General features: G+C 38.6%; 1 protein-coding gene across 3 annotated transcripts in view; it reads left to right on the forward strand.

The window, feature by feature from the left end:
• LOC136867335 (uncharacterized) overlaps nucleotides 1-12,648 on the forward strand; it is a 190,742-nt gene that overhangs the window by 146,159 nt on the left and 31,935 nt on the right. The window contains exon 3 of one of the 3 annotated variants that reach the window (XR_010859665.1): nucleotides 4,887-5,062. The exons of the other annotated variants lie outside the window; for them this stretch is intronic. The gene's annotated coding sequence lies outside the window, so the exon portion shown is untranslated. The remainder of the gene's footprint in view (nucleotides 1-4,886; nucleotides 5,063-12,648) is intronic. 3 annotated transcript variants of the gene reach the window in all.

Consider the following 12,648-nt stretch of genomic DNA (forward strand, 5'->3'; position numbering starts at 1 on the left):
AAACAGTAGGCAGATAACCAGGGTTATTGAATTTCAACCCCAGTTACGAAATATAGATAGATATGGCTAGAAATAACACGCCATATCATCCCTTCCTGGAAGAGGCTGTCTGGTTTACTATTGTGATTTAGCAGTGAATTTCGCCGGTCGCTAATGTAGTATCAATCGACGATGGTGAATATCTGAAGTATTGGAAAGTAAGCTACAAGTATGCTACTTCATATTAAGGGACACTGGGACTGAAATTTTGGCGAAATATATGTAAAATATTGATTTTCGGCTTTTTCCATATTAATACACCCCTAACCCCCGCGGATCAGATAGCAGTGTTTTCATCCAAATTCCTCCATTTTAAAAGCTCTAGCGTAGCTTCTAAATGCCTGGCGTGCAGTCCTTTAAACGCCCACTATCGTTCGATTCACGATCAACACACATTAGTGGTGTATTCAAGCAGATTTCACGATTTCATTTCATAAGAATAATTCCAAAAGGCCTCCTACATTTGTCGGTCTGCATTTTGCTGCTTTCTAGTGGAGGAAGTAGGCACTTTTACTACGTAAACTATATAAGAACTACAAAAGTTTCAAAAATCTGAATGAAAATTACAGGTGGTGGTGTGGCCTTGCATAATATATTGAGTAAATTTTTATGCCTATTTTCAAAGACAGTGATTACTTATTAAAGAAATATTTATTAGCTTCAACATTATTTATGACTATTTCCGTACATACCATGTGCAAATCCTGTTTGTTTACAAACAAGTTGTTTTCCAGTTTGATTGTGTTGAGGTATGCGAGTATTTTCTACTATTGTTTGGTGTTGTTCTGTGGTGAAATGCATACAATAAGTTCTCGGTGGTGTAAGCCAAAATCCAAAAGTAGGAGAAAACAAGAAATTTCTTTGAGATTCTCAGCTGGCAATACAGGTTATGAGCATTGTCCATTATTTTAAAAAATTGCTTTTTTCTCTGTTTCACTTTTTCAGGCATTCAAAATGTTACACGCATCATAAATCTTATGATATTGCTTTCAAAATTTGCATGTATTATCTTCATTGCATTGACTATAAACCTGCGGATCGATTTTTGGATTGCACTTTTGGTCTGGCTGCAAAAAAATTTCAAACTTAAAAAATTGAAGATTTTTTGTAGATTAAAAACTTGGATATGAAAAAAATTTATTTCTTCATACTCATTAATGCAATTCAAAAAAGAATCCGTAGGTTTCTTCCAATTGTATTAATGCAATAGAATATTACCTAAAAGTTACACTATCTTGATTGGTTTAATGCGGCAGACCTTTATAAATATTGAATAATTTGCACATGAAAATGTATAAAATAATTAATATCCCAAGAACTAATCAACTTGCAATGCTCAAATTTACCACAGTGGTTTATGTTATGACTATTCATAAGCATACAAAATTTCAAAGCTGTACCTCAGTTTATATAGAATTTGGAAATTTCAGTCCCAGTGTCTCTTAATTTAATTGAAATGTAACTATTTTCATCACTATTTCATGCCTGGACTTATATTATGTAATGTGAATAGCGCATGAAATTCTACGAGTAACTTTTTAATATTTACATAGAGGTATAAAATGTATCCGAACATTCCTGTCTGCATTTTGGTACCATAATATGGAGCAATTCATGAATATTAAAGCTAATGTTTCAGTGCGTGCACTTTCTTACACTGTTCTTAGAAAAGTAACTTTATTTACTGTGGAGCGTGCTGCAGCGCGACACGTAATAACACACCGAGAGCTGTGGTGAAGTGTCGCGGGACAAGAAACAAGAAACAGATTGGAAACGAGATAGTGGATTATGTATTATCCAATATGAACAGTAACTGGAATAACGTGAGTGCTTTCGAATACACATTTCAAGAATGATGGAAACACTTATAGGATGAAAGACAGGTTTTTAAGAAACAAATTCCAATTGGCGAGCAAAAGATGTACATACTATTTCTGAAGAAGTGCATAATGCTGCACTATCTAATCTTCAAACAAATAGTTCAGTTCCATCCACATTCAGAGTTGGAAGGCCTAGAAAACTCTTCGAAGGTAGCGGATTGAGAACTAAACTGAGAAGGTTAGATACTTAAATAGATCATAATTTAATTATGACCAAGGTATATGAAAAAATATGTAATGCTTTAGGAGCCGCTTCTTGCCAGGTTTGCTACATGTGCGGCAGCACTCCAAAAAATATTGAATGAAATTAACGTAGCGGACTGCAGTCGTAGTGACACTATGAATTCTTCTTCTGGACTTTCTCCTTTGCCTGCCTGGGCCCCATTGAGTGCATTTTACACATTACATATAGGAGTGATATTCGAGAGTGGCAAGCAAGGAAAACCGAAGTAAAAGTAATCGTTGTGGAGGAAAAGCGCATAATTTAACAGAGATTTCGATCGGAAATGGGACTGATAATTGATGAACCAAGAGCAAGAAGCAGTGGCACTTCAAACGACAGAAACACAGCTCGCCTTCTTTCCGAGAACTATGCGTTATCGACCGAAATTACAGGTATCAGTGAGGAACTTATCAAACGTTTTTTCACAATATTACGGACCATATCAAGTGGCTACGAAGTAAACGGTGAAACTTTCAACAAAAATGCTCTGGAAACCGCAGAATTATATTTAGATAGTATAGTCATGTTTTTTCATGCTTTTTTATGTCCACAAAATTCTAACTCATAATGCAAAAGGAATACAGGCCGCTATCTTGCCGAGAGGAATGCTATCATAATAGGATCTAGAAGCAAGAAATAGGCATTTAAAAATACAAGTTAGAGCCTTGCAAGAAAGTTCTCGCGAAGGTCTACTGCACATAATGTTTTTAATCTGTTACTATTAAGATCTGTCCCGTAGTTTCTCAGCTAACTGCAGTATCAAGGAGCAAGAAAAAGGGATCATTGTTGAAGGAACGAAGAGTAACCAGCGCCTCATCTGAGCAGGAAGGTGACATGCACAGTGACGATGAATGTCATGACAGTAGTGATAATGATGATGATTTTGATGAAAATGACTAGGTCAGTGATAAGGATATCTTTCTACAAATGACTAGTGTAACAGATGTCTAGCACAGTTCTAAATACGTAAGTTCGGTTGCTTCTAAAATGTAACATTTGTGATGGCTGATCACTGTATTCTGGGGTATTTGTTGATTTTCTGTATCTTTTTGTGTGACTTTTATGTTAACTTGCCTTAGTTAATCAGACCAGACAATATTAAATAATTATAGTACCTATTTAAACTGTATTTTATGCTAATTTTTCCCGCTAGACTTGCATTCTGGCCCATTGTGCATCGAATGTTTTCAGACCGACTTTGCTATATGGCAGTGAAGACTGGGTGGACTCTGGATACCTTATTCATAACCTAGAAGTAACAGACATGAAAGTAGCGATAATAATTATTGGCACAAATAGATGGAAACAATGGCAGGATGGTACTCGAAATGGGGAGGTGACATAATGGCTCAGTTAAGATTAAACTCGATGGATGAAGCTGTACATATAAATTGACTTCGGCGTTAGGGTCATGTGCGGTGAATTGAGGAAGGTAGGTTACCTAGAAGAATAATGGACTAGGCCATGGAAAGTAAGAGAAATAGAGGGTGACTAAGGCGACGATGGTTAGACTCGGTTTTTTATGACTTAATAATAAGAGGTGTGGAACTAAATGAGGCCATAGAACTAGTTGTAAATAGACAGTTTTGGAGATGTTTAGTCAATTCACAGAGTCTTCAAGTCTATAATGAAGATGTCTATCTGTCTGTCTATATGAATGTATACATGTATGTACGTAAGATATGCAAACGACACCACTTTGATAGCTGAAAATAAAAAATAAAAAAAGACCTGAAGTATATCATACGTAAAGCTAAGGAGCAGAGGGAAAGAATAGAACTGTTAATGTTAAATCTTAATGAGGGGATACTAACAACATGTTTACCATCGAACATGAGTATCAGTGATGATGTGATCAAAATGGCGGATTGTTCCTGACTTTTGGGATCAATAATCGATAGTCATGGCTCTACCAGCCCAGAAATTCGCCGCAAATTAGCTCTGGGGCAGCGTTCAAAGTTATCGATAAGATCTTTAATTGTCCTGAGGTGTCTGTGCCCACTACTGAAGATCAGTGGAGGGAACACGGAGACGAGGTCGGCCGACATTGAGACGGATAGACTCCATCAAAGAAGCAACAAAGTCGCCACTGAAGGACCTCAAAATTATCTGGTTGAAAACAGAAACACGCGGAGGCACTCGATCCATTCCATCCATGCAGTCGCCCGAAGTCAGCGTGGTCTTGATGGCACCTAGAGAGAGAGAGAGAGAGAGAGAGAGAGAGAGAGAGAGAGTGTGTGTGTGTGTGTGTGTGTGTGTGTGTGTGTGTGTGTGTGTGTGTGTGTGTGTGTGTGTGTGTGTGTGTGTGTGTGTGTGTCGGCCTCCGGATCGCAAGATTGCAGTTTCAAATCCGGGAGAGTTAGTCGGAAATTTAAAGGACAGAAAATAGTCCAATCCGCTCTCCATGTCGTACGATGTTGGCACATAAAAGATCTCTGGTGACACATTTGATGTTTAGCCGACGAAATTAATTAAAACTCAGCGATAGGTCACCCAATAGAGTTACGGTTTCTCTGCCACTGTTGGAGTAAAACGAAACATTGATATTCACTTGCAGTTAGCCTAGATGGTGTCAAATGAAAATGGTTGCACGTTGTTGCTGAGGCCACATTATTATTATTATTATTATTATTATTATTATTATTATTATTATTATTATTATTATTATTATTATTATAAGCAATTTGTATATGCTGAATTATGTTTATTCATTAACTAAAAATGTAAAATTTATGTCTTTCAAGGTCTTGCTGAGGCAAACACTGTGTACTTGGTTAATAAAGTCCTTCTTGCTGAAATCTTGGAACTACGGATTAATGTGAGAGAATATTCCAGGATATTTTACTACGGAACAGTTCGTCCATTCATGATCGGCTACCAAAAATTCCAGCTTAATAACACTGCAGAAGTTATAAGCAAGGTAGGATGTATCTAAATTCATTACTCTTTGATAGATAAATACAGGGTAGCTATAAGGACGTGGAACGATAACAATGAATATAAACCTGGTGCGCAGAACGCACAACAACTTATTTCCCAACTACAAAACTTGTTCGTTATATCCACCACCATTCTCAGCACACTTCCTGTAACGTTGTACTAGGTTTCTTTGAATGATCTCCAACATTTGAGGATCCAGAGCAACTGCTGCGACGGATGATTCATATTTCGAGCTTTTCCTGCATACATTTGAGCGTTAAAAATCCCCCCATTCAACTGGGCCCCTTCGTCCAATCTAGCGTCCGGGAAACGTGTCCAACCAGTGGCGTACGAAAGTTAGATAATGAGGTTTGCCCCGTCTTGCATCAACCACTTCGGATAACCGTCAATCACGTCAAGTTATGGTACCATTTCATCACCCAGCATACACAGATATTTTTCTCCGGTGATCGACGAATCTAAGAAGAATGAACCAACAATGTTATCATCCTATAAACCACATCACATCATTTCTTTTGGAGAGCCGTGAATTTTGCTGCCGATGATCCAATTGGGGTTTGTGTTCGCACAGTACCTCATATTCTGTTCGTTGACCTCCACACAAACATAAAATATTTGCTTCGTCGTGAACACCATTCCGTCTAAGAAACTGGATTTATCATAAACTGACGCAGTAAACATTCACACACCTCAACCTCGCCGATGAAAAAAACTGTACGGGTAGAATCGTTTACTCTTTAATATTTTCTAACAGTTCCTAAATACACAGAAAATGAACAAAAATAAAAGTAGAAAAATAATTTCCACTCGCTCGTATTTTTGTTAGCGTCATAATTTATTTTCATTAATCATTCATCGGAAACATAATAAATAGTAATATATTTATACGTTTTAACAATGAAAATCGACCTACTGACATAGCTCACAGATCCTAAACACACAAATACTCAACAAAAGTAAATGCAATAAAATAAGATAGCCAGTTCTCCAGACTTAATAGCCACCCTGTATGTATAGAATATATTTACTTTAAAACTGCATTTTACTAGGTGCAGTAACAAATCTCTCTCTCTCTCTCTCTCTCTCTCTCTCTCTCTCTCTCTCTCTCTCTCTCTCTCTCTCTCTCTTTCACTCACTAGTCTTTTCCCTCACGACTGTGTACATGTTCCAGTTTCTATCTCTTGCAGCTTTTCCTCAAAGTTTTTTGGACTGTAAATGCTTTATGGAAGTCGAGTGCTGTCGTGACTCTGATCGCTTCTCTTTTACAAGGCTTCCTCTTCCCCCTTTGTCACTGCCCTTTCCTTCGACGTATACTTTTAACACGCTCCGCTAACACTTCAATTTAACGGTATTGAAGTGTTCACTGTTCCAAGATTCGCTGTCATATGGTACATCAAAATCGAGAAGGCAAGGGAATGAAGTCATCTTGAGGTATTTTTCATTATCACCCTGCCACATCTGGTTCTAGAGAGGTGAATTGGTGAACTCCTTGGAAATAACTTACTGTAGATATGCTTCAGTTAAAATATTTTTCAAATATGTCATTTGTATTGTGAAGAACTGCACCGTGTGCTTCAGATACATACAGCTAAGTAAGTTGGGTGATCGAAAGTAATATGTGCTTCGTAGATTTGCAGTCCAAACTTCTGATGAGTTGGCAACATCAATATCGTTGTAGCGGGATGGTCTACGCTTAATAAAGGCAGATTCAAATCAGAAATAAACGAGTATTTCCCCATCTAGGGAACCATGACCCTATGACCTTGAAGTTGGTGTGAGGGCTCGTGTGCCCCTAGAACCTAGGAAATGTTTACATTCCCCTCCCCGAACAGGAGGGGCGGGCCAACTAGAAGAACGCTTTCTCTCTGACCAGGGGGTTCGGCGTGTTTGGAGATCTGAAGGAGTTGGGAGATGGATGGGGAGGTTTGATTCGGTAAAGGAGATGGGTGGGGGTTTCGACTTCTTGGCTAAGTGCTTCATTGGTTTAATAATTGTATACAGGAGTTACAGTTTTACCATTTTTACAGTGGTGATTAGTCACAATTGTTGAAGTTTATAACAAAGCTGTGTTTATGGTGTTTTATATACAACATTTACAATTTACCATTGTTACAATGCAAATGGAAGTTCATTACAAAATATGTTTCAGTTGTCTATCGATGTATATGTAAAAGAGGATGTTGGTATATTTGGGATTAATAGACTCAAAAACTACTGGACCGATTTCGCTGAAAATTCCGCAATTTATTCGTATTACTCATGGGAGGATTTATGAAGTGATTTGAACGAAATCCGATAGGTAGCTTTTTATAATGAGTAATTTTATATTATTAATTTAATTGCAAAGCCGCACCAAGATTGGATCGAACTTGATGGACAAATTGTCGCTAGGCGACAGCGACTTACTCTGCATCATGATAGTCCGGTAAGAAATGCTATACAGGGTTATTCACCTAAGACGTTACACTGAAGTAACTTCTAAACCATTAAAGATATCAGCATTCTGTTTTCATTCGTAAATGGTACGCAGGGTCTTGTAAAATAACGTGCTACTTAGTCTCATGGGGTGATTAACAACCGAGATATTGATACTAACCCCATATTTTTAAATGGAATGGCATAAATTCATACAGCTGATTTAAAAGTTCATCTGCGTACAAGTTCAAATATGTAAGTATTTTCAAAATCGGACAATTACTTTTTGAGATATAAATAAGAACAGCATGTGCTGTTTTGCATGCCGTGTTAGACGGCGTGAAGTCGGGCAAGGACATATTGAGGCGCAAGCAGTTTCCTGGGAGTGAGTTCAGCCACAGAATGCATACCAGGCATGTAAGCACCTCGTACACATGTGATGGGTTTGCAAAGTGTGTATGACAGACGAACATATGACAGGACAGAAAGGGTTGATGTATTTAAAAGGAATAAAATAAGTACTTTGCCTTTAATGGAACATAACGAAAGCTATAATTGTCACTGATTTTAGTGTACAGTTCATACTACTCTATGAGTTGAGAAATAATAATAATAATAATAATAATAATAATAATAATAATAATAATAATAATGTTATTTGCTTTACGTCCCACTAACTACTTTTACGGTCTTCGGAGACGCCGAGGTGCCGGAATTTAGTTCCGCAGGAGTTCTTTTACGTGCCAGTAAATCTACCGACACGAGGCTGTCGTATTAGAGCACCTTCAAATACTGTACCACCGGACTAAGCCAGGATCGAACCTGCCAAGTTGGGGTTAGAAGGCCAGCGCCCTAACCGTATGAGCCACTCAGCCCGGCAGTTGAGAAATAAACATAACACAAAACAACGGAAGACCTCCTTCTAGAAAAGCAAATGGTCAGAGCTGATCGTGGTGAGATGGCAGCAACACTATTATTTATGTTTTACTTTACACGCATTAATCTCCGCAGAGCTCCAGCGCGACTGTAGTAGCGTGCATTCGGGAGATCGTAGGTTCGAGTCCTGCCTCGCCCAACCTGAAAGTGATTTTCATGGTGTCCCATGTTCAACACCAGGCAAATACCGGATAAGTACCTTTGTGATAGGCCACGCCCGACTTCCTTTCCAAATCCTTCCCATTCCCATCCGTGAGAAAAAAACACTAAACTGAGCGCAACTTATTACATGTCATAACAAAACAATACAACTTTAATCTCCCTTCCCCGTTGTGTATTCGCCAGTCATACAATAACGTTGCACACCCAGGGTATGTTACGGTACATCACATTATGTTTACAGTACATGCCTGGTATCCGTTCTGTGGCTGGAATCAAGGCCAGGAAGCAGCTTGCGCCTCAATATGTCCTTGCCCGACTTCACGCCGTCTGATGCGGCAGCAAAACCGCGCATGCTGTTCTTATTTATATCTCAAAAAGTAATTGTCCGATTTTGAAAATACTTACATATTTGAACTTGTACGCAGTTGATCTTTTAGGCTAGCCGTATGAATTTGTGCCGTTCTATTTAAAAATATGGAGTCAGTATCAATATCTCGGTTATTAATCACCCCATTAGACTAAGTGGCACGTTATTTTACAAGGCCCAGGGTACCATTTACGAATATGAAAACAGAATGCCGATATCTTTAATGGTTTAGAAGTTATTTCTGTGTAACATGTTAGGTGAATAACCCTGTATATACGAGGATGGCAACGCGCCGCCATGTTTTATGAAGTATCTTTCCACATCTCCTCCTAAATGACTGGAGAAATTTCAACCAAACTTGTCATACTTATGACTTACTATGTTGCTGTGAGGATAAGCCATCCGTAATACTCCTAGGGGTGGGAGTGGGTCGGAGTGACATACAAAAGCAATCGAAAATAGTATCGAATCCATAGTTTTCGGGGTCGCTGAGATGAACAGTGGCACTCTGGATGCCGTTTAAGTCAAAGTTCAGCCCCCATGGCATAAGGATGTGAGAAGAAAATGTCCAAAAATGACCGGGATTGTGGATGAATGTACAGGTATGTTCCAGCATAGGTATCAAAGTATGACTTTCTATCTGAAAAAAAGTACTGTATGGGCAAGGCACCCCTAGCATCCATAGGAGAGGGGATGAAATGTAAAAATAATCGGTAACGACCAACGTTAGCATTGAATACATAGCTTTTGGGGTCGCTAAGATGAAAAATGTAACACTTTGAATGCCGCGTAAGTTCAGTTCAGCTACCATCGGCATAGGGGGCGAGAAGAAAATGTCCAAAAATGACCGGAATTATGGATGAATGTATATTCCAACATAGCTATCAACCAAACTTAGTACATACAGTACATGACTTACTATCTGGAAAAGTTATTGTGGGGGTAAGATACCCCTAGCACCCTGGGGGGAGGGTGAGTGAAATATAAAAATAATCGAAAAAGACCTATAGCAGTGTCGAATCTATAGTTTTTGAGGCCGCTGAGTTGAACTGTGACACTCTGGATCCCTTTTAAGCCATAGTGCAGCCCCAATCGAAATGGAGGTTGAGAAGTGTTGAAAAATGACCGAGGTTATGTATGTGTGTGTGTATGTTCCAGTATACCTCATAACCGGATGTTAGGCCTCTTTAAACAACAAGCATCATCACTTCTTAACCGAACTTGAGACACATATGACTTACTACCTGGAAAAAAAAATTCTGTGGGGTAATACACCCCTAGCATCCCCTGGGGCGGGGTGAGGAGGGGTGTCATGTAAGAGTAATCGACAACGACCCAATTTTATTGTCGAATACATACTTTTCTGGATTTCTCAGATGAATAGTGATATACTCTGGATGCCGTTTAAGTCTAAGTTTAGTCCCCATCAGCATGAGGGTTGAGAAGAGATGAAAAAGTATGTCCAAAATGGCCGAGAATATGGATGTATGTATGAATGTGCCAGCATAGATCTAAACCAAACTTAGGACACAGATGACTCACTATCTGAAGAAAAATACTGTAGGGAAAAGACACTACTAGCAGCCCTAGGGGCGAGGGGTGGACAGGGCTGAATTATAAAAAAATAGAAATCGACCAGTGTTAATGAATTGTCCAATATTTTCGCGGTCACTGAGGTGAATAGTGACACTCTGGATGTCGTTTAAGTTCATCCACCGTCGGCATAGAGGGTGAGAAGGGGTGAAAAAAGGACATGTCCAAAATGACCGAGATTATGAATGTGTGTATGTTCCAGCATAGCTCTCAACCAAACTTGGTACACAAATAACTTACTACCTGGAAAAAATGCTGGGAGAGAAGACACCCGTATGGGAAGGATGATGTGTAAAAAGAAATTAATACGACGGAACCGATATTAGTGACGAATCCATGGCTTTCGGGGTCGCTGAGATGGATTGTGATACTCTGCATGCCGTTCAAGTCTATGTTCAGGCTCCATCCGGCAAGGGAGTTGAAAAGAGGTAAACAAGAATATGTCCAAAATGACCGATATTTGTGTTGAGTTTACAGTTTGTTTTCGGGGTCCCTAGTCTGAATGGTGACAGTCCCAGTGACAGTTGGAATCCTATACATCATAGCTATTGTGCGAGGCGTAAAAAATATAGTTATAACTTACTTTTATTATTTGTTTGAAAGGATCAGCTACTCCCCTGACGCGAAATTATAATCTCAAGGTAAAACAGAAAAGTAAACACAACAAATTTACAAAAGATTTTGTAAACTACCAGTCAAACAAATCACTTCAAACAGCGAATACAAATCCTAAAATTAAACATTCAAAGAAAGTGTCCGAGCCGAGCAAGCTACTGCAGTTAGTCTATATATTAAGAGTTTACCGTACCAAAAACAGCTTCGACAAATCCGTCCGTCCATTCTACCGGACCGATTTGATTCACTTTTATTTTATTCTCTCCAGAATTACCTGCCGGTGAATCATGAGACATTGATAGGTCTCTAACGGCAGCCAACTTTGAGTAATCATGAAATCAAGCCATTAAATGATCACTCCAATAATTGCAGGCAAAGGCTTACCCTAACCCTCAATACGTTATGCATTTAGCGGGTTTCTAAGTTACTAACACTTTCATTAATATGCTAACATATGACTTTCATCCTTAGCAATGTCATTGCATGCAGTCTTGTTTGATTACTACCTGTCAAGCCAGAGAGTACGGTATACACTTCCTCTGATCACGGTAGAATACTATTCCCTGCTAGATACTTCTTGATTACCGGTAACCTTTCACAGCTTCCAAATATATTCAACAGTTGGCAGAGTGTTCCTAATAACTTACATGCTGCTAGTCTATGTACAAACAACCCCCATCATGACATACGCCTTAAACGTTATCTGGGAACACCTATTGGAGGATAACCTACCTACACTAGAAAGAGTGAAGGCCATGTATCTTAAAAGAGTTCTCTACCTAGCAAAAAACGCTCCTTCGAGATTAACCTAGGAGTTCACAAGACAACCGTTCTATATATAACTGCGATTTAAAATACCATTGCCTTCTACGACACAACACATCAAGAACTGCAGGATAAAAAAGCGAATATATGGATAGATTTTTACCAAACAGACGGAATGATGACGTCACAATTGATGAATTCTGACTACGAACTGCGGCATACCATTACGCGCTTCTTATTAAATGTTCATAAAATCACTGAAAAGGGCGGGCAAAACAATATGACTACGACAGGCATTATCAAAACGAGTTATCTGACCTATTTCTATCTAATGCTGCAGGGCAGCACGGGTCCTCTAGTTATACAATCAATTTATAATGTAGAGTTTTCAGAACTGTTCTAACAATATTTACAATGTGTAGGATTTTTTAAATACATGTGGTCCGAGCTCCTTCCCACTGCTGCAATGTCCTTGGTATATATACAATGGATTTCACGATAGGTTAAATTTTTAAATGTTCTGTAACATGATATATTTGATTATTGAATTTCGTTTGGGCTTGCAGAGGGGATGGATGCAGTTTTTACAATGTTACATACATATTGGGTTGGTTGCTACAAAGTTGATGTGCTGATAGTATTTACAATGTTATTTACAGGTTGGTAGTATTTACAAGTTTGTATGGTTACAGTAGATTTTATTTGTATATATT

This window comes from Anabrus simplex, chromosome 3 (assembly GCF_040414725.1).
Source record: "Anabrus simplex isolate iqAnaSimp1 chromosome 3, ASM4041472v1, whole genome shotgun sequence".
In the NCBI taxonomy this organism is placed as follows: Eukaryota; Metazoa; Arthropoda; class Insecta; order Orthoptera; family Tettigoniidae; genus Anabrus; species Anabrus simplex.